The sequence below is a fragment of the Melospiza melodia genome, chromosome 5 (assembly GCF_035770615.1).
Source record: "Melospiza melodia melodia isolate bMelMel2 chromosome 5, bMelMel2.pri, whole genome shotgun sequence".
Lineage (NCBI taxonomy): Eukaryota > Metazoa > Chordata > Aves > Passeriformes > Passerellidae > Melospiza > Melospiza melodia.
Window position 1 is genome coordinate 60,178,791 of NC_086198.1, and position 20,852 is coordinate 60,199,642.

Below are 20,852 nucleotides of genomic sequence, written 5' to 3' on the forward strand. Positions count from 1 at the left end.
AATGTAAGCTGTCCCGCTTCTGGATGGCAGATTGCAGGATCCACTAGGTATTATCAAACCAGCCCGACTTGGCACTGGTGCCACCTCTGGTCTGGGAACCATCCTGCGTATCGTGGATTCTAAGCAGCCAGCCGGCCACTCCCAGCCACAGGCCCCCAAACACAAACAACGGCGCTTTTCCCTGGAAAACAAAACTCGCCTGCCAACTTTTTGATGGCAGATTGCAGGAGCCACTTGCTACTATCAAACCAGCCCAACTTGGCACTGGTGCCACCATGGGTCTGCTCACCATCCTGCCTATCGTAGCTTTTCAGGAGCCAGCCGGTCACTCCAAGCCATAGGCCCCCAGACAAAAACCTCGGCACGTTTCCCTGGCAAAGAAAAGTAAGCTGCCCCGCTTCTGGATGGCAGATTGCAGGAGCCACTTTGCACCATCAAACTAGCCAGACTTGGCACTTGTGCCACCTCTGGTCTGGGAACCATGCTGCGTATCGTGGATTCTAAGGAGCCAGCCGGCCACTCCAAGCCACAGGCCCCCAAACACAAACAACGGCGCTTTTCCCTGGAAAACAAAACTCGCCTGCCAAATTTTGATGGCAGATTGCAGGAGCCACTTGGTACTATCAAACCAGCCCAACTTGGCACTGGTGCCACCATGGGTCTGGTCACCATCCTGCCTATCTTAGCTTTTCAGGTCCTAGCCGGTCACTCCCAGCCATAGGCCCCCAGACACAAAGCTCGACACGTTTCCCTGGCAAACAAAATTAAGCTGCCCCGCTTCTGGATGGCAGATTGCAGGAGCCACTTGGTACTATCAAACCAGCCCAACTTGGCACTGGTGCCACCTTGGGTCTGGGAACCATCCTGCGTATCGTGGATTCTAAGGAGCCAGCCGGTCACTCCCAGCCACAGGCCCCCAAACACAAACAACGGCGCTTTTCCCTGGAATACAAAACCCGCCTGCCAACATTTTGATGGCAGATTGCAGGAGCCACTTGGTACTATCAAATCAGCCCAACTCGGCACTGGTGCCACCATGGGTCTGGTCACCATCCTGCCTATCATAGCTTTTCAGGAGCCAGCCGGTCCCTCTCTGCCATAGGGCCCCAGAGAAATCCTCGGCCAGTTTCCCTGGCAAAAAAAAGTAACCTACCCCGCTTCTGGATGGCAGATTGCAGGAGCCACTTTACACCATCAAACTAGCCCGACTTGGCACTGGTGCCACCTCTGGTCTGGGAACCATCCTGCGTATCGTGGATTCTAAGGAGCCAGCCGGCCACTCCAGCCACAGGCCCCCAGACACAATCAACGGCGCTTTTCCCTGGAAAACAAAACTCGCCTGCCGACTTTTTGATGGCAGATTGCAGGAGCCACTTGGTACTATCAAATCAGCCCAACTTGGCACTGGTGCCACCATGGGTCTGGTCACCATCCTGCCTATCGTAGCTTTTCAGGAGCCAGCCGGTCACTCCCAGCCATAGGCCCCCAGACACAAAGCTCGGCCCGTTTCCCTGGCAAACAAAAGCAAGCTGCCCCGCTTCTGGATGGCATATTGCAGGAGCCACTTTGCACCATCAAACTAGCCCGACTCGGCATTGGTGCCACCTCAGGTCTGGGAACCATGCTGCGTATCGTGGATTCCAATTAGCCATCCGGCCACTCCCAGCCACAGGCCCCCAAACAAAAACAACGGCGCTTTTCCCTGGAAAACAAAACTCGCCTGCCAAATTTTGATGGCAGATTGCAGGAGCCACTTGGTACTATCAAACCAGCCCAACTTGACACTGGTGCCACCATGGGTCTGGTCACCATCCTGCCTATCGTAGCTTTTCAGGAGCCAGCCGGTCAATCCCAGCCATAGGCCCCCAGACACAAACCTCGGCCCGTTTCCCTGGCAAACAAAAGTAAGCTACCCCGCTTCTGGATGGCAGATTGCAGGACGCACTTGGTACTATCAAACCAGCCCAACTTGGCACTGGTGCCACCTTGGGTCTGGGAACCATCCTGCGTATCGTGGATTCTAATTAGCCATCCGTCCACTCCCAGCCACAGGCCCCCAAACAGAAACAACGGCGCTTTTCCCTGGAAATCAAAACTCGCCTGCCAACATTTTGATGGCAGATTGCCAGAGCCACTTGGTACTATCAAACCAGCCCAACCATACACTGGTGCCACCATGGGTCTGGTCACCATCCTGCCTATCGTAGCATTTCAGGAGCCAGCCGGTCACTCCCAGCCATAGGCCCCCAGACAAAAACCTTGGCCCGTTTCCCTGGCAAACAAAAGTAAGTTATCCCGCTACTGGATGGCAGATTGCAGGAGCCACTTTTCACCATCAAACCAGCCCGACTTGGAACTGGTGACACCTCAGGTCTGGGAACCATGCTGCGTATCGTGGATTCTAAGGAGCCAGCCGGCCACTCCCAGCCACAGGCCCCCAAACACAAACAACGGCGCATTTCCCTGGATAACAAACTCGCCTGCCAACTTTTTGATGGCAGATTGCAGGAGCCACTTGGTACTATCAAACCAGCCCAACTTGGCACTGGTGCCACCATGGGTCTGGTCACCATCCTGCCTATCGTAGCTTTTCAGGAGCCAGCCGGTCACTCCCAGCCATAGGCCCCCAGACAAAAACCTCGGCCCGTTTCCCTGGCAAACAAAAGTAAGCTGCCCCGCTTCTGGATGGCAGATTGCAGGACGCACTTGGTACTATCAAACCAGCCCAACTTGGCACTGGTGCCACCTCTGGTCTGGGAACCATGCTGCGTATCGTGGATTCTAAGGAGCCAGCCGGCCACTCCCAGCCACACGCCCCCAAACAAAAACAACGGCGCTTTTCCCTGGAAAACAAAACTCGCCTGCCAACTTTTTGATGGCAGATTGCAGGAGCCACTTGGTACTATCAAACCAGCCCAACTTGACACTGGTGCCACCATGGGTCTGGTCACCATCCTGCCTATCGTAGCTTTTCAGGAGCCAGCCGGTCACTCCCAGCCATAGGCCCCCAGACACAAAGCTCGGCCCGTTTCCCTGACAAACAAAAGTAAGCTGTCCCGCTTCTGGATGGCAGATTCCAGGAGCCACTTGGTACTATCAAATCAGCCCAATTTGGCACTGGTGCCACCTCTGGTCTGGGAACCATCCTGCATATCGTGGATTCTAATTAGCCATCCGTCCACTCCCAGCCACAGGCCCCCAAACGCAAACAACGGCGCTTTACCCTGGAAAACAAAACTCGTCTGCCAACTTTTTGATGGCAGATTGCCGGAGCCACTTGGTACTATCAAACCAGCCCAACTTGGCACTGTTGCCACCTTGGGTCTGGGAACCATGCTGCGTATCGTGGATTATAAGGAGCCAGCCGGCCACTCCCTGCCACAGGCCCCCAAACAGAAACAACGGCGCTTTTCCCTGGAAAACATAATTCGCCGGCCAACTATTTGATGGCAGATTGCAGGAGCCACTTGGTACTATCAAATCAGCCCAACTTGGCACTGGTTGCACCTCAGGTCTGGGAACCATCCTGCCTATCGTAGCTTTTCAGGACCTCGCCGGTCACTCCCAGCCATAGGCGCCCAGACACAAAGCTCGGCCCATTTCCCTGGCAAACCAAAGTAAGCTGCCCCGCTTCTTGATGGCAGATTGCAGGAACAACTTTTCACCATCAAAGTAGCCCGACTTGGAACTGGTGCCACCTCTGGTCTGGGAACCATCCTGCGTATCGTGGATTCTAAGGAGCCAGCCGGCCACTCCCAGCCACAGGCCCCCAAACACAAACAACGGCGCTTTTCCCTGGAAAACAAAACTCGCCTGCCAACTTTTTGATGGCAGATTGCAGGAGCCACTTGCTACTATCAAATCAGCCCAACTTGGCACTGGTGCCACCATGGGTCTGGTCACCATCCTGCCTATCGTAGCTTTTCAGGAGCCAGCCGGTCACTCCCAGCCATAGGCCCCCAGACAAAAACCTCGGCCCGTTTCCCTGGCAAACAAAAGTAAGCTGCCCCGCTTCTGCATGGCAGATTGCAGGAACCACTTGGTATTATAAAACCAGCCCGACTTGGCACTGGTGCCACCTCTGGTCTGGGAACCATGCTACGTATCGGGGATTCTAAGGAGCCAGCCGGCCACTCCCACCCAAAGGCCCCCAAACACAAACAACGGCGCTTTTCCCTGGAAAACAAAACTCGCCTGCCAACTTTTTGATGGCAGATTGCAGGAGCCACTTGGTATTATCAAACCAGCTCAACTTGGCACTGGTGCCACCATGGGTCTGGTCACCATCCTGCCTATCTTAGCTTTTCAGGACCTAGCCGGTCACTCCCAGCCATAGGCCCGCAGACACAAACCTCGGCCCGTTTCCCTGGCAAACAAAAGTAAGCTACCCCGCTTCTGGATGGCAGATTGCAGGAGCCACTTTGCACCATCAAACCAGCCCGACTTGGCACTGGTGCCACCTCTGGTCTGGGAACCATCCTGCGTATCGTGGATTCTAAGGAGCCAGCCGGCCACTCCCAGCCACAGGCCCCCAAACAAAAACAACGGCGCTTTTCCCTGGATAACAAACTCGCCTGCCAACTTTTTGATGGCAGATTGCAGGAGCCACTTGGTACTATCAAACCAGCCCAACTTGGCACTGGTGCCACCATGGGTCTGGTCACCATCCTGCCTATCGTAGCTTTTCAGGAGCCAGCCGGTCACTCCCAGCCATAGGCCCCCAGACAAAAACCTCGGCCCGTTTCCCTGGCAAACAAAAGTAAGCTGCCCCGCTTCTGGATGGCAGATTGCAGGACGCACTTGGTACTATCAAACCAGCCCAACTTGGCACTGGTGCCACCTCTGGTCTGGGAACCATGCCGCGTATCGTGGATTCTAAGGAGCCAGCCGGCCACTCCCAGCCACAGGCCCCCAAACACAAACAACGGCGCTTTTCCCTGGAAAACAAAACTCGCCTGCCAACTTTTTGATGGCAGATTGCAGGAGCCACTTGGTACTATCAAATCAGCCCAACTTGGCACTGGTGCCACCATGGGTCTGGTCACCATCCTGCCTATCGTAGCTTTTCAGGACCTAGCCGGTCACTCCAAGCCATAGGCGCCCAGACACAAAGTTCGGCCCGTTTCCCTGGCAAACAAAAGTAAGCTACCCCGCTTCTGGATGGCAGATTGCAGGAGCCACTTTGCACCATCAAACAAGCCCGACTTGGCACTGGTGCCACCTCAGGTCTGGGAACCATCCTGCGTATAGTTCATTGTAAGGAGCCAGCCGGCCACTCCAGCCACAGGCCCCCAGACACAATCAACGGCGCTTTTCCCTGGAAAACAAAACTCGCCTGCCAACTTTTTGATGGCAGATTGCAGGAGCCACTTGGTAATATCAAATCAGCCCAACTTGGCACTGGTGCCACCATGGGTCTGGTCACCATCCTGCCTATCGTAGTTTTCAGGAGCCAGCCGGTCACTCGCAGCCATAGGCCCCCAGACACAATACTCGGCCCGTTTCCCTGGCAAAAAAAAGTAAGCTACCCCGCTTCTGGATGGCAGATTGCAGGAACCACTTGGTACTATCAAACCAGCCCAACTTGGCACTGGTGCCACCTTGGGTCTGGGAACCATCCTGCGTATCGTGGATTCTAAGCAGCCAGCCGGCCACTCCCTGCCACAGGCACCCAAACACAAACAACGGCGCTTTTCCCTGGAAAACAAAACTCGCCCACCCACTTTTTGATGGCAGATTGCAGGAGCCACTTGGTACTATCAAACCAGCCCAACTTGGCACTGGTGCCACCATGGGTCTGGTCACCATCCTGCCTATCGTAGCTTTTCAGGACCTAGCAGGTCACTCCCAGCCATAGGCGCCCAGACACAAAGCTCGGCCCGTTTCCCTGGCAAAAAAAAGTAAGCTGCCCCGCTTCTGGATGGCAGATTGCCGGAGCCACTTGGTACTATCAAACCAGCCCGACTTGGCACTGGTGCCACCTCTGGTCTGGGAACCATGCTGCGTATCGGGGATTCTAAGGAGCCAGCCGGCCACTCCCAGCCACAGGGCCCCAAACACAAACAACGGCGCTTTTCCCTGGAAAACAAAACTCGCCTGCCAACATTTTGATGGCAGATTGCAGGAGCCACTTGCTACTATCAAATCAGCCCAACTTGGCACTGGTGCCACCATGGGTCTGGTCACCATCCTGCCTATCGTAGCTGTTCAGGCGCCAGCCGGTCACTCCCAGCCATAGGCCCCCAGAGAAAAACCTCGGCCCGTTTCCCTGGCAAACAAAAGTAAGCTGCCCCGCTTCTGGATGGCAGATTGCAGGAGCCACTTTGCACCATCAAACCAGCCCAACTTGGCACTGGTGCCACCTCAGGTCTGGGAACCATGCCGCGTATCGTGGATTCTAAGGAGCCACCCGGCCACTCCCAGCCACAGGCCCCCAAACACAAACAACGGCGCTTTTCCCTGGAAAACAAAACTCGCCTGCCAACTTTTTGATGGCAGATTGCAGGAGCCACTTGGTACTATCAAATCAGCCCAACTTGGCACTGGTGCCACCATGGGTCTGGTCACCATCCTGCCTATCGTAGCTTTTCAGGACCTAGCCGGTCACTCCAAGCCATAGGCGCCCAGACACAAAGCTCGGCCCGTTTCCCTGGCAAACAAATGTAAGCTGTCCCGCTTCTGGATGGCAGATTGCAGGATCCACTAGGTATTATCAAACCAGCCCGACTTGGCACTGGTGCCACCTCTGGTCTGGGAACCATCCTGCGTATCGTGGATTCTAAGCAGCCAGCCGGCCACTCCCAGCCACAGGCCCCCAAACACAAACAACGGCGCTTTTCCCTGGAAAACAAAACTCGCCTGCCAACTTTTTGATGGCAGATTGCAGGAGCCACTTGGTACTATCAAACCAGCCCAACTTGGCACTGGTGCCACCATGGGTCTGGTCACCATCCTGCCTATCGTAGCTTTTCAGGAGCCAGCCGGTCACTCCAAGCCATAGGCCCCCAGACAAAAACCTCGGCACGTTTCCCTGGCAAAGAAAAGTAAGCTGCCCCGCTTCTGGATGGCAGATTGCAGGAGCCACTTTGCACCATCAAACTAGCCAGACTTGGCACTTGTGCCACCTCTGGTCTGGGAACCATGCTGCGTATCGTGGATTCTAAGGAGCCAGCCGGCCACTCCAAGCCACAGGCCCCCAAACACAAACAACGGCGCTTTTCCCTGGAAAACAAAACTCGCCTGCCAAATTTTGATGGCAGATTGCAGGAGCCACTTGGTACTATCAAACCAGCCCAACTTGGCACTGCTGCCACCATGGGTCTGGTCACCATCCTGCCTATCTTAGCTTTTCAGGTCCTAGCCGGTCACTCCCAGCCATAGGCCCCCAGACACAAAGCTCGACACGTTTCCCTGGCAAACAAAATTAAGCTGCCCCGCTTCTGGATGGCAGATTGCAGGAGCCACTTGGTACTATCAAACCAGCCCAACTTGGCACTGGTGCCACCTTGGGTCTGGGAACCATCCTGCGTATCGTGGATTCTAAGGAGCCAGCCGGTCACTCCCAGCCACAGGCCCCCAAACACAAACAACGGCGCTTTTCCCTGGAATACAAAACCCGCCTGCCAACATTTTGATGGCAGATTGCAGGAGCCACTTGGTACTATCAAATCAGCCCAACTCGGCACTGGTGCCACCATGGGTCTGGTCACCATCCTGCCTATCATAGCTTTTCAGGAGCCAGCCGGTCCCTCTCTGCCATAGGGCCCCAGAGAAATCCTCGGCCAGTTTCCCTGGCAAAAAAAAGTAACCTACCCCGCTTCTGGATGGCAGATTGCAGGAGCCACTTTACACCATCAAACTAGCCCGACTTGGCACTGGTGCCACCTCTGGTCTGGGAACCATCCTGCGTATCGTGGATTCTAAGGAGCCAGCCGGCCACTCCAGCCACAGGCCCCCAGACACAATCAACGGCGCTTTTCCCTGGAAAACAAAACTCGCCTGCCGACTTTTTGATGGCAGATTGCAGGAGCCACTTGGTACTATCAAATCAGCCCAACTTGGCACTGGTGCCACCATGGGTCTGGTCACCATCCTGCCTATCGTAGCTTTTCAGGAGCCAGCCGGTCACTCCCAGCCATAGGCCCCCAGACACAAAGCTCGGCCCGTTTCCCTGGCAAACAAAAGCAAGCTGCCCCGCTTCTGGATGGCATATTGCAGGAGCCACTTTGCACCATCAAACTAGCCCGACTCGGTATTGGTGCCACCTCAGGTCTGGGAACCATGCTGCGTATCGTGGATTCCAATTAGCCATCCGGCCACTCCCAGCCACAGGCCCCCAAACAAAAACAACGGCGCTTTTCCCTGGAAAACAAAACTCGCCTGCCAAATTTTGATGGCAGATTGCAGGAGCCACTTGGTACTATCAAACCAGCCCAACTTGACACTGGTGCCACCATGGGTCTGGTCACCATCCTGCCTATCGTAGCTTTTCAGGAGCCAGCCGGTCAATCCCAGCCATAGGCCCCCAGACACAAACCTCGGCCCGTTTCCCTGGCAAACAAAAGTAAGCTACCCCGCTTCTGGATGGCAGATTGCAGGACGCACTTGGTACTATCAAACCAGCCCAACTTGGCACTGGTGCCACCTTGGGTCTGGGAACCATCCTGCGTATCGTGGATTCTAATTAGCCATCCGTCCACTCCCAGCCACAGGCCCCCAAACAGAAACAACGGCGCATTTCCCTGGAAATCAAAACTCGCCTGCCAACATTTTGATGGCAGATTGCCAGAGCCACTTGGTACTATCAAACCAGCCCAACCATACACTGGTGCCACCATGGGTCTGGTCACCATCCTGCCTATCGTAGCATTTCAGGAGCCAGCCGGTCACTCCCAGCCATAGGCCCCCAGACAAAAACCTTGGCCCGTTTCCCTGGCAAACAAAAGTAAGTTATCCCGCTACTGGATGGCAGATTGCAGGAGCCACTTTTCACCATCAAACCAGCCCGACTTGGCACTGGTGCCACCTCAGGTCTGGGAACCATGCTGCGTATCGTGGATTCTAAGGAGCCAGCCGGCCACTCCCAGCCACAGGCCCCCAAACACAAACAACGGCGCATTTCCCTGGATAACAAACTCGCCTGCCAACTTTTTGATGGCAGATTGCAGGAGCCACTTGGTACTATCAAACCAGCCCAACTTGGCACTGGTGCCACCATGGGTCTGGTCACCATCCTGCCTATCGTAGCTTTTCAGGAGCCAGCCGGTCACTCCCAGCCATAGGCCCCCAGACAAAAACCTCGGCCCGTTTCCCTGGCAAACAAAAGTAAGCTGCCCCGCTTCTGGATGGCAGATTGCAGGACGCACTTGGTACTATCAAACCAGCCCAACTTGGCACTGGTGCCACCTCTGGTCTGGGAACCATGCTGCGTATCGTGGATTCTAAGGAGCCAGCCGGCCACTCCCAGCCACACGCCCCCAAACAAAAACAACGGCGCTTTTCCCTGGAAAACAAAACTCGCCTGCCAACTTTTTGATGGCAGATTGCAGGAGCCACTTGGTACTATCAAACCAGCCCAACTTGACACTGGTGCCACCATGGGTCTGGTCACCATCCTGCCTATCGTAGCTTTTCAGGAGCCAGCCGGTCACTCCCAGCCATAGGCCCCCAGACACAAAGCTCGGCCCGTTTCCCTGACAAACAAAAGTAAGCTGTCCCGCTTCTGGATGGCAGATTCCAGGAGCCACTTGGTACTATCAAATCAGCCCAATTTGGCACTGGTGCCACCTCTGGTCTGGGAACCATCCTGCATATCGTGGATTCTAATTAGCCATCCGTCCACTCCCAGCCACAGGCCCCCAAACGCAAACAACGGCGCTTTACCCTGGAAAACAAAACTCGTCTGCCAACTTTTTGATGGCAGATTGCCGGAGCCACTTGGTACTATCAAACCAGCCCAACTTGGCACTGTTGCCACCTTGGGTCTGGGAACCATGCTGCGTATCGTGGATTATAAGGAGCCAGCCGGCCACTCCCTGCCACAGGCCCCCAAACAGAAACAACGGCGCTTTTCCCTGGAAAACATAATTCGCCGGCCAACTATTTGATGGCAGATTGCAGGAGCCACTTGGTACTATCAAATCAGCCCAACTTGGCACTGGTTGCACCTCAGGTCTGGGAACCATCCTGCCTATCGTAGCTTTTCAGGACCTCGCCGGTCACTCCCAGCCATAGGCGCCCAGACACAAAGCTCGGCCCGTTTCCCTGGCAAACCAAAGTAAGCTGCCCCGCTTCTTGATGGCAGATTGCAGGAACAACTTTTCACCATCAAAGTAGCCCGACTTGGAACTGGTGCCACCTCTGGTCTGGGAACCATCCTGCGTATCGTGGATTCTAAGGAGCCAGCCGGCCACTCCCAGCCACAGGCCCCCAAACACAAACAACGGCGCTTTTCCCTGGAAAACAAAACTCGCCTGCCAACTTTTTGATGGCAGATTGCAGGAGCCACTTGCTACTATCAAATCAGCCCAACTTGGCACTGGTGCCACCATGGGTCTGGTCACCATCCTGCCTATCGTAGCTTTTCAGGAGCCAGCCGGTCACTCCCAGCCATAGGCCCACAGACAAAAACCTCGGCCCGTTTCCCTGGCAAACAAAAGTAAGCTGCCCCGCTTCTGCATGGCAGATTGCAGGAACCACTTGGTATTATAAAACCAGCCCGACTTGGCACTGGTGCCACCTCTGGTCTGGGAACCATGCTGCGTATCGGGGATTCTAAGGAGCCAGCCGGCCACTCCCACCCAAAGGCCCCCAAACACAAACAACGGCGCTTTTCCCTGGAAAACAAAACTCGCCTGCCAACTTTTTGATGGCAGATTGCAGGAGCCACTTGGTATTATCAAACCAGCTCAACTTGGCACTGGTGCCACCATGGGTCTGGTCACCATCCTGCCTATCTTAGCTTTTCAGGACCTAGCCGGTCACTCCCAGCCATAGGCCCGCAGACACAAAGCTCGGCCCGTTTCCCTGGCAAACAAAAGTAAGCTGCCCTGCTTCTGGATGGCAGATTGCAGGAACCACTTGGTACTATCAAACCAGTTCAATTTTGCACTGGTGCCACCTTGGCTCTGGGAACCATCCTACGTATCCTGGGTTCAAAGGAGGCAGCCGGCCACTCCCAGCCACAGGCCTCTAAACAAAAACAACGGCGCTTTTCCCTGGAAAACAAAACTCGCCGGACAACTTTTTGATGGCAGATTGCAGGAGCCACTTGGTACTATCAAACCAGCCCAACTTGGCACTGGTGCCACCATGGGTCTGGTCACCATCCTGCCTATCGTAGCTTTTCAGGAGCCAGCCGGTCACTCCCAGCCATAGACCCCCAGACACAAACCTCGGCCCGTTTCCCTGGAAAACAAAAGTAAGCTGCTCCGATTCTGGATGGCAGATTGCAGGAGCCACTTGGTACTATCAAATCAGCCCAACTTGGCACTGGTGCCACCATGGGTCTGGTAAACATCCTGCCTATCGTAGCTTTTCAGGAGCCAGACGGTCACTCCCTGCCATAGGCCCCCAGACACAAACCTCGGCCCGTTTCCCTGGCAAACAAAAGTAAACTGCCCCGCTTTTGGATGGCAGATTGCAGGATGCATTTGGTACTATCAAACCTGCCCGACTTGGCCCTCGTGCCACCTTGGCTCTGGGAACCATGCTGCGTAACGTAGATTCTACGAGGACAGGCGGCCACTCCCAGCCACAGGCCTCTAAACAAAAACAACGGCGCTTTTCCCTGGAAAACAAAACTCGCCTGACAACTTTTTGATGGCAGATTGCAGGAGCCACATGGTACTATCAAACCAGGCCAACATGGCACTGGTGCCACCTTTGCTCTGGGAACCATCCTGCCTATCGTGGATTTTCAGGGGCCAGCCGGCCACTCTCAGCCATATGCCCCCAAACACATACCACGGCCCTTTGCTCTGGCAAACAAAACTCAACTGCCCCTCTTCTGGATGGCAAATTGCAGGACGCACTTTGTACTACGAAAACAGCCCGACTTGGCACTGATGCCACCTTGGGTCAGGGAACAATCCTGCGTATCGATCTTTTTAAGGAGCCAGCCGGCCACGTCCAGCCATATACCCCCAAAAATAACCACGGAACTTTTCTCCAGCAAACAAAAATCCGCTGCCCCGCGTCTGAATGGCAGATTTCAGGAGCTATTTAGTATTATCAAACCAGCCCGACTTGGCACTGGTGCCACCATGAGTCTGGTAACCATCCTGCCTATCGTAGCTTTTCAGTAGCCAGCCGGTCACTCCCAGCCATAGGCCCCCAGACAAATACCTCAGCCCGTTTCCCTGGGAAACAAAAGTAAGCTGTCCCGCTTCTGGATGGCAGATTGCAGGAGCCACTTGGTATTATCAAACCAGCCCAACTTGGCACTGGTGCCACTTTGGCTCTGGGAACCATCCTGCGTATCCTGGGTTCAAAGGAGGCAGCCGGCCACTCCCAGCCACAGGCCTCTAAACAAGAACAACGGCGCTTTTCCCTGGAAAACAAAACTCGCCTGCCAACTTTTTGATGGCAGATTGCAGGAGCCACTTGGTACTATCAAACCAGCCCAACTTGGCACTGGTGCCACCATGGGTCTGGTCACCATCCTGCCTATCGTAGCTTTTCAGGAGCCAGCCGCTCACTCCCAGCCATAGGCCCCCAGACAAATATCTCGGCCCGTTTCCCTGGCAAACAAAAGTAAGCTACCCCGCTTCTGGATGGCAGATTGCAGGAGCCACATGGTACTATCAAACCAGGCCAACATGGCACTGGTGCCACCTTGGTTCTGGGAACCATCCTGCCTATCGTGGATTTTCAGGGGCCAGCCGGCCACTCTCAACCATATGCCCCCAAACATATACCACGGCCCTTTTCTCTGGCAAACAAAACTCAACTGCCCCTCTTCTGGATGGCAAATTGCAGGACGCACTTGGTACTACGAAAACAGCCCGACTTGGCACTGATGCCACCTTGGGTCAGGGAACAATCCTGCGTATCGAGCTTTTTAAGGAGCCAGCCGGCCACGTCCAGCCATATACCCCCAAAAAAAAACCACGGAACTTTTCTCCAGCAAACAAAAATCCGCTGCGCCGCGTCTGGATGGCAGATTGCAGGAGCTATTTAGTATTATCAAACCAGCCCGACTTGGCACTGGTGCCACCATGAGTCTGGTAACCATCCTGCCTATCGTAGCTTTTCAGTAGCCAGCCAGTCACTCCCAGCCATAGGCCCCCAGACAAATACCTCGGCCCGTTTCCCTGGGAAACAAAAGTAAGCTGTCCCGCTTCTGGATGGCAGATTGCAGGAGCCACTTGGTACTATCAAACCAGCCCAACTTGGCACTGGCGCCACCTTGGCTCTGGGAACCATCCTGCGTATCCTGGGTTCAATGGAGGCAGCCGGCCACTCCCAGCCACAGGCCTCCAAACACAAACAACGGCGCTTTTCCCTGGAAAACAAAACTTGCCTGCCAACTTTTTGATGGCAGATTGCAGGAGCCACTTGGTACTATCAAACCAGCCCAACTTGGCACTGGTGCCACCATGGGTCTGGTCACCATCCGGCCTATCGTAGCTTTTCAGGCGCCAGCCGGTGCTCCCAGCCATTGGCCCCCAGTCACAAACCTCGGCCCGTTTCCCTGGCAAACAAAAGTAAGCTACCCCGCTTCTGGATGGCAGATTGCAGGAGCCACTTTGCACCATCAAACCAGCCCAACTTGGCACTGGTGCCACCTCTGGTCTGGGAACCATCCTGCGTATCGTGGATTCTAAGGAGCCAGCTGGCCACTCCCAGCCACAGGCCCCCAAACAAAAACAACGGCGCTTTTCCCTGGAAAACAAAACTCACCTGCCAACTTTTTGATGGCAGATTGCAGGAGCCACTTGGTACTATCAAACCAGCCCAACTTGGCACTAGTGCCACCATGGGTCTGGTCACCATCCTGCCTATCGTAGCTTTTCAGGAGCCAGCCGGTCACTCCCAGCCATAGGCCCCCAGACACAAAGCTCTGCCCGTTTCCCTGGCAAACAAAAGTAAGCTACCCCGCTTCTGGATGGCAGATTGCAGGAGTCACTTTGCACCATCAAACCAGCCCGACTTGGCACTGGTGCCACCTCTGGTCTGGGACCCATCCTGCGTATCGTGGATTCTAAGGAGACAGCTGGCCACTCCCAGCCACAGGCCCCCAAACACAAACAACGGCGATTTTCCCTAGAGAACAAAACTCGCTTGCCAACTTTTTGATGGCAGATTGCAGGAGCCACTTGGTACTATCAAACCACCCCAACTTGGCAACAAGTGGTTCCTGCAATCTGCCATCCAGAAGCGGGGCATCTTACTTTTCTTTGCCAGGGAAACGGACCGTTGTTTGTGTTTGGAGGCGTATGGCTGGGAGTGGCCGACTGGCTCCTTAAAATCCACGATACGCAGGATGGTTCCCAGACCAGAGGTGGCACCAGTGCCTAGTCAGGCTGGTTTGATAGTACCAAGTGGCTCCTGCAATCTGCCATCCAGAAGCGGGGGTGCTTACTTTTGTTTGCCAGGGAAACGGGCCGAGCTTTGTGTCTCGGGGCCTATTGCAGGGAGTGACCGGCTGCCTCTTGAAAAGCTACGATAGGCAGGATGGTGACCAGACCCATGGTGGCACCAGTGCCAAGTTGGGCTGGTTTGATAGTACCAAGTGGCTCCTGCAATCTGCCATCAAAAAGTTGGCAGGCGAGTTTTGTTTTCCAGGGAAAAGCGCCATTGTTTGTGTTTGGGGGCCTGTGGTTGGGAGTGCCCGGCTGGCTCCTTAGAAACCACGATACGCAGCATGGTTACCAGACAAGAGGTGCCACCAGTGCCAAGTTGTGCTGGTTTGATACTACCAAGTGGTTCCTGCAATCTGCCATCCAGAAGCGGGGCAGCTTACTTTTGTTTGCCACGGAAACGGGCCGTTGTTTGTGTTTGGGGGCCTGTGGCTGGGAGTGGCCGACTGGCTCCTTAGAATCCACGATACGCAGGATGGGTCCCAGACCAGATGTGGCACCAGTGCCAAGTCGGGCTGGTTTGATAGTACCAAGTGGCTCCTGCAATCTGCCATCCAGAAGCGGGGCAGCTTACTTTTGTTTGCCAGGGAAACGGGCCGAGGTTTGTGACTGGGGACCTATGGCTGGGAGTGACCGGCTGGCTCCTGAAAAGCTACGATAGGCAGGATGGTGACCAGACCCAAAGTGGAACCAGTACCAAGTTGGGCTGGTTTGATAGTACCAAGTGGCTCCTGCAATCTGCCATCAAAAAGTTGGCAGGCGAGTTTTGTTTTCCAGGGAAAAGCGCCGTTGATTGTATTTGGGGGCCTGTGGCTGGGAGTGGCCGCCTGTCCTCGTAGAATCTACGTTACGCAGCATGGTTCCCAGAGCCAAGGTGGCACGAGGGCCAAGTCGGGCAGGTTTGATAGTACCAAATGCATCCTGCAATCTGCCATCCAAAAGCGGGGCAGTTTACTTTTGTTTGCCAGGGAAACGGGCCGAGCTTTGTGTCTGGGGGCCTATGGCAGGGAGTGACCGGCTGGCTCCTGAAAAGCTACGATAGGCAGGATGGTGACCAGACCCATGGTGGCACCCGTGCCAAGTTGGGCTGATTTGAGAGTACCAAGTGGCTCCTGCAATCTGCCATCCAGATTCGGGGCAGCTTACTTTTGTTTTCCAGGGAAACGGGCCGAGGTTTGTGTCTGGGGGTCTATGGCTGGGAGTGACCGGCTGGCTCCTGAAAAGCTACGATAGGCAGGATGGTGACCAGACCCATGGTGGCACCAGTGCCAAGTTGGGCAGGTTTGATAGTACCAAGTGCCTCCTGAAATCTGCCATCAAAAAGTTGTCAGGCAAGTTTTGATTTCCAGGGAAAAGCGCCGTTGTTTTTGTTTAGAGGCCTGTGGCTGGGAGTGGCCGGCTGCCTCCTTTGAACCCAGGATACGTAGGATGGTTCCCAGAGCCAAGGTGGCACCAGTGCATAATTGGGCTGGTTTGATAGTACCAAGTGGTTCCTGCAATCTGCCATCCAGAAGCGGGGCAGCTTACTTTTTTTTGCCAGGGAAACGGGCCGAGCTTTGTGTCTGCGGGCCTATGGCTGGGAGTGACCGGCTAGGTCCTGAAAAGCTAAGATAGGCAGGATGGTGACCAGACCCATGGTGGCACCAGTGCCAAGTTGAGCTGGTTTGATAGTACCAAGTGGGTCCTGCAATCTGCCATCAAAAAGTTGGCAGGCGAGTTTTGTTTTCCAGGGAAAAGCGCCGTTGTTTGTGTTTGGGGGCCTTTGGGTGGGAGTGGCCGGCTGGCTCCTTAGAATCCCCGATAGGCAGCATGGTTCCCAGACCAGAGGTGGCACCAGTGCCAAGTCGGGCTGGTTTTATAATACCAAGTGTTTCCTGCAATCTGCCATGCAGAAGCGGGGCAGCTTACTTTTGTTTGCCAGGGAAACGGGCCGAGGTTTTTGTCTGGGCGCCTATGGCTGGGAGTGACCGGCTGGCTCCTGAAAAGCTACGATAGGCAGGATGGTGACCAGACCCATGGTGGCACCAGTGCCAAGTTGGGCTGATTTGTTAGTAGCAAGTGGCTCCTGCAATCTGCCATCAAAAAGTTGGCAGGCGAGTTTTGTTTTCCAGGGAAAAGCGCCGTTGTTTGTGTTTGGGGGCCTGTGGCTGGGAGTGGCCGGCTGGCTCCTTAGAATCCACGATACGCAGGATGGTTCCCAGACCAGAGGTGGCACCAGTTCCAAGTCGAGCTACTTTGATATTGAAAAGTTGTTCCTGCAATCTGCCATCAAGAAGCGGGGCAGCTTACTTTCGTTTGCCAGGGAAACGGGCCGAGCTTTGTTTCTGGGCGCCTATGGCTGGGAGTGACCGGCTGGCTCCTGAAAAGCTACGATAGGCAGGATGGTTCCCAGACCTGAGGTGGCACCAGTGCCAAGTTGGGCTGATTTGATAGTACCAAGTGGCTCCTGCAATCTGCCATCAAATAGTTGGCCGGCGAATTATGTTTTCCAGGGAAAAGCGCCGTTGTTTGTGTTTGGGGGCCTGTGGCAGGGAGTGGCCGGCTGGCTCCTTATAATCCACGATACGCAGCATGGTTCCCAGACCCAAGGTGGCAACAGTGCCAAGTTGGGCTGGTTTGATAGTACCAAGTGGCTCCGGCAATCTGCCATCAAAAAGTTGGCAGACGAGTTTTGTTTTCCAGGGTAAAGCGCCGTTGTTTGCGTTTGGGGGCCTGTGGCTGGGAGTGGACGGATGGCTAATTAGAATCCACGATATGCAGGATGGTTCCCAGACCAGAGGTGGCACCAGTGCCAAGTTGGGCTGATTTGATAGTACCAAGTGGCTCCTGGAATCTGCCATCCAGAAGCGGGACAGCTTACTTTTGTTTGTCAGGGAAACGGGCCGAGCTTTGTGTCTGGGGGCCTATGGCTGGGAGTGACCAGCTGGCTCCTGAAAAGCTACGATAGGCAGGATGGTGACCAGACCCATGGTGGCACCAGTGTCAAGTTGGGCTGGTTTGATAGTACCAGGTGGCTCCTGCAATCTGCCATCAAAAAGTTGGCAGGCGAGTTTTGTTTTCCAGGGAAAAGCGCCGTTGTTTTTGTTTGGGGGCCTGTGGCTGGGAGTGGCCGGCTGGCTCCTTAGAATCTACGATACGCAGCATGGTTCCCAGACCAGAGGTGGCACCAGTGCCAAGTCCGGCTGGTTTGATGGTGAAAAGTGGCTCCTGCAATCTGCCATCCAATAGCGGGATAACTTACTTTGTTTGCCAGGGAAACGGGCCAAGGTTTTTGTCTGGGGGCCTATGGCTGGGAGTGACCGGCTGGCTCCTGAAATGCTACGATAGGCAGGATGGTGACCAGACCCATGGTGGCACCAGTGTCAAGTTGGGCTGGTTTGATAGTACCAAGTGGCTCCGGCAATCTGCCATCAAAATGTTGGCAGGCGAGTTTTGTTTTCCAGGGAAAAGCGCCGTTGTTTTTGTTTGGGGGCCTGTGGCTGGGAGTGGACGGATGGCTAATTAGAATCCACGATACGCAGGATGGTTCCCAGAGCCAAAGTGGCACCAGTGCCAAGTTGTGCTGGTTTGATAGTACCAAGTGCGTCCTGCAATCTGCCATCCAGAAGCGGGGTAGCTTACTTTTGTTTGCCAGGGAAACGGGCCGAGGTTTGTGTCTGGTGGCCTATGGCTGGGATTGACCGGCTGGCTCCTGAAAAGCTACGATAGGCAGGATGGTGACCAGACCCATGGTGGCACCAGTGTCAAGTTGGGCTGGTTTGATAGTACCAAGTGGCTCCTGCAATCTGCCATCAAAATTTGGCAGGCGAGTTTTGTTTTCCAGGGAAAAGCGCCGTTGTTTTTGTTTGGGGGCCTGTGGGTGGGAGTGGCCGGATGGCTAATTAGAATCCTCGATACGCAGCATGGTTCCCAGACCTGAGGTGGCACCAGTGCCGAGTCGGGCTAGTTTGATGGTGCAAAGTGGCTCCTGCAATCTGCCATCCAGAAGCGGGGCAGCTTGCTTTTGTTTGCCAGGGAAACGGGCCGAGCTTTGTGTCTGGGGGCCTATGGCTTGGAGTGACCGGCTAGGTCCTGAAAAGCTACGATAGGCAGGATGGTGACCAGACCCATGGTGGCACCAGTGCCAAGTTGGGCTGATTTGATAGTACCAAGTGGCTCCTGCAATCTGCCATCAAAAAGTCGGCAGGCGAGTTTTGTTTTCCAGGGAAAAGCGCCGTTGATTGTGTCTGGGGGCCTGTGGCTGGAGTGGCCGGCTGGCTCCTTAGAATCCACGATACGCAGGATGGTTCCCAGACCTGAGGTGGCACCAGTGCCAAGTCGGGCTAGTTTGATGGTGTAAAGTGGCTCCTGCAATCTGCCATCCAGAAGCGGGGTAGGTTACTTTTTTTTGCCAGGGAAACTGGCCGAGGATTTCTCTGGGGCCCTATGGCAGAGAGGGACCGGCTGGCTCCTGAAAAGCTATGATAGGCAGGATGGTGACCAGACCCATGGTGGCACCAGTGCCGAGTTGGGCTGATTTGATAGTACCAAGTGGCTCCTGCAATCTGCCATCAAAATGTTGGCAGGCGGGTTTTGTATTCCAGGGAAAAGCGCCGTTGTTTGTGTTTGGGGGCCTCTGGCTGGGAGTGACCGGCTGGCTCCTTAGAATCCACGATACGCAGGATGGTTCCCAGACCCAAGGTGGCACCAGTGCCAAGTTGGGCTGGTTTGATAGTACCAAGTGGCTCCTGCAATCTGCCATCCAGAAGCGGGACAGCTTACTTTTGTTTGCCAGGGAAACGGGTCGAGCTTTGTGTCTGCGGGCCTATGGCTGGGAGTGACCGGCTAGGACCTGAAAAGCTAAGATAGGCAGGATGGTGACCAGACCCATGGTGGCAGCAGTGCCAAGTTGGGCTGGTTTGATAGTACCAAGTGGCTCCTGCAATCTGCCATCAAAATTTGGCAGGCGAGTTTTGTTTTCCAGGGAAAAGCGCCGTTGTTTGTGTTTGGGGGCCTGTGGCTTGGAGTGGCCGGCTGGCTCCTTAGAATCCACGATACGCAGCATGGTTCCCAGACCAGAGGTGGCACAAGTGCCAAGTCTGGCTAGTTTGATGGTGCAAAGTGGCTCCTGCAATCTGCCATCCAGAAGCGGGGCAGCTTACTTTTGTTTGCCAGGGAAAGGTGCCGAGGTTTTTGTCTGGGGGCCTATGGCTTGGAGTGACCGGCTGGCTCCTGAAAAGCTACGATAGGCAGGATGGTGAGCAGACCCATGGTGGCACCAGTGCCAAGTTGGGCTGGTTTGATAGTACCAAGTGGCTCCTGCAATCTGCCATCAAAAAGTTGGCAGGCGAGTTTTGTTTTCCAGGGAAAAGCGCCGTTGTTTGTGTTTGGGGGCCTCTGGCTGGGAGTGGCCGGCTGGCTGCTTAGAATCCACGATACGCAGGATGGTTCCCAGACCAGAGGTGGCACCAGTGCCAAGTCGGGCTGGTTTGATAATACCTAGTGGATCCTGCAATCTGCCATCCAGAAGCGGGACAGCTTACATTTGTTTGCCAGGGAAACGGGCCGAGCTTTGTGTCTGGGCGCCTATGGCTTGGAGTGACCGGCTAGGTCCTGAAAAGCTACGATAGGCAGGATGGTGACCAGACCCATGGTGGCACCAGTGCCAAGTTGGGCTGATTTGATAGTACCAAGTGGCTCCTGCAATCTGCCATCAAAATGTTGGCAGGCGAGTTTTGTTTTCCAGGGAAAAGCGCCGTTGTTTCTGTTTGGGGGCCTGTGGCTGGGAGTGGCCGGCTGGCTCCTTAGAATCCACGATACGCGGCATGGTTCCCAGACCAGAGGTGGCACCAGTGCCAAGTTGGGCTGGTTTGATGGTGCAAAGTGGCTCCTGCAATCTGCCATCCAGAAGCGGGGCAGCTTACTTTTGTTTGCCAGGGAAACGGGCCGAGCTTTGTGTCTGGGCGCCTATTGCTGGGAGTGACCTGCTAGGTCCTGAAAAGCTACGATAGGCAGGATGGTGACCAGACCCATGGTGGCACCAGTGCCAAGTTGGGCTGGTTTGATAGTACCAAGTGGCTCCTGCAATCCGCCATCAAAAAGTGGGAGGGCGAGTTTTGTTTTCCAGGGAAAAGCGCCGTTGTTTGTGTTTGGGTGCCTGTGGCAGGGAGTGGCCGGCTGGCTGCTTAGAATCCACGATACGCAGGATGGTTCCCAGACCCAAGGTGGCACCAGTGCCAAGTTGGGCTGGTTTGATAGTACCAAGTGGTTCCTGCAATCTGCCATCCAGAA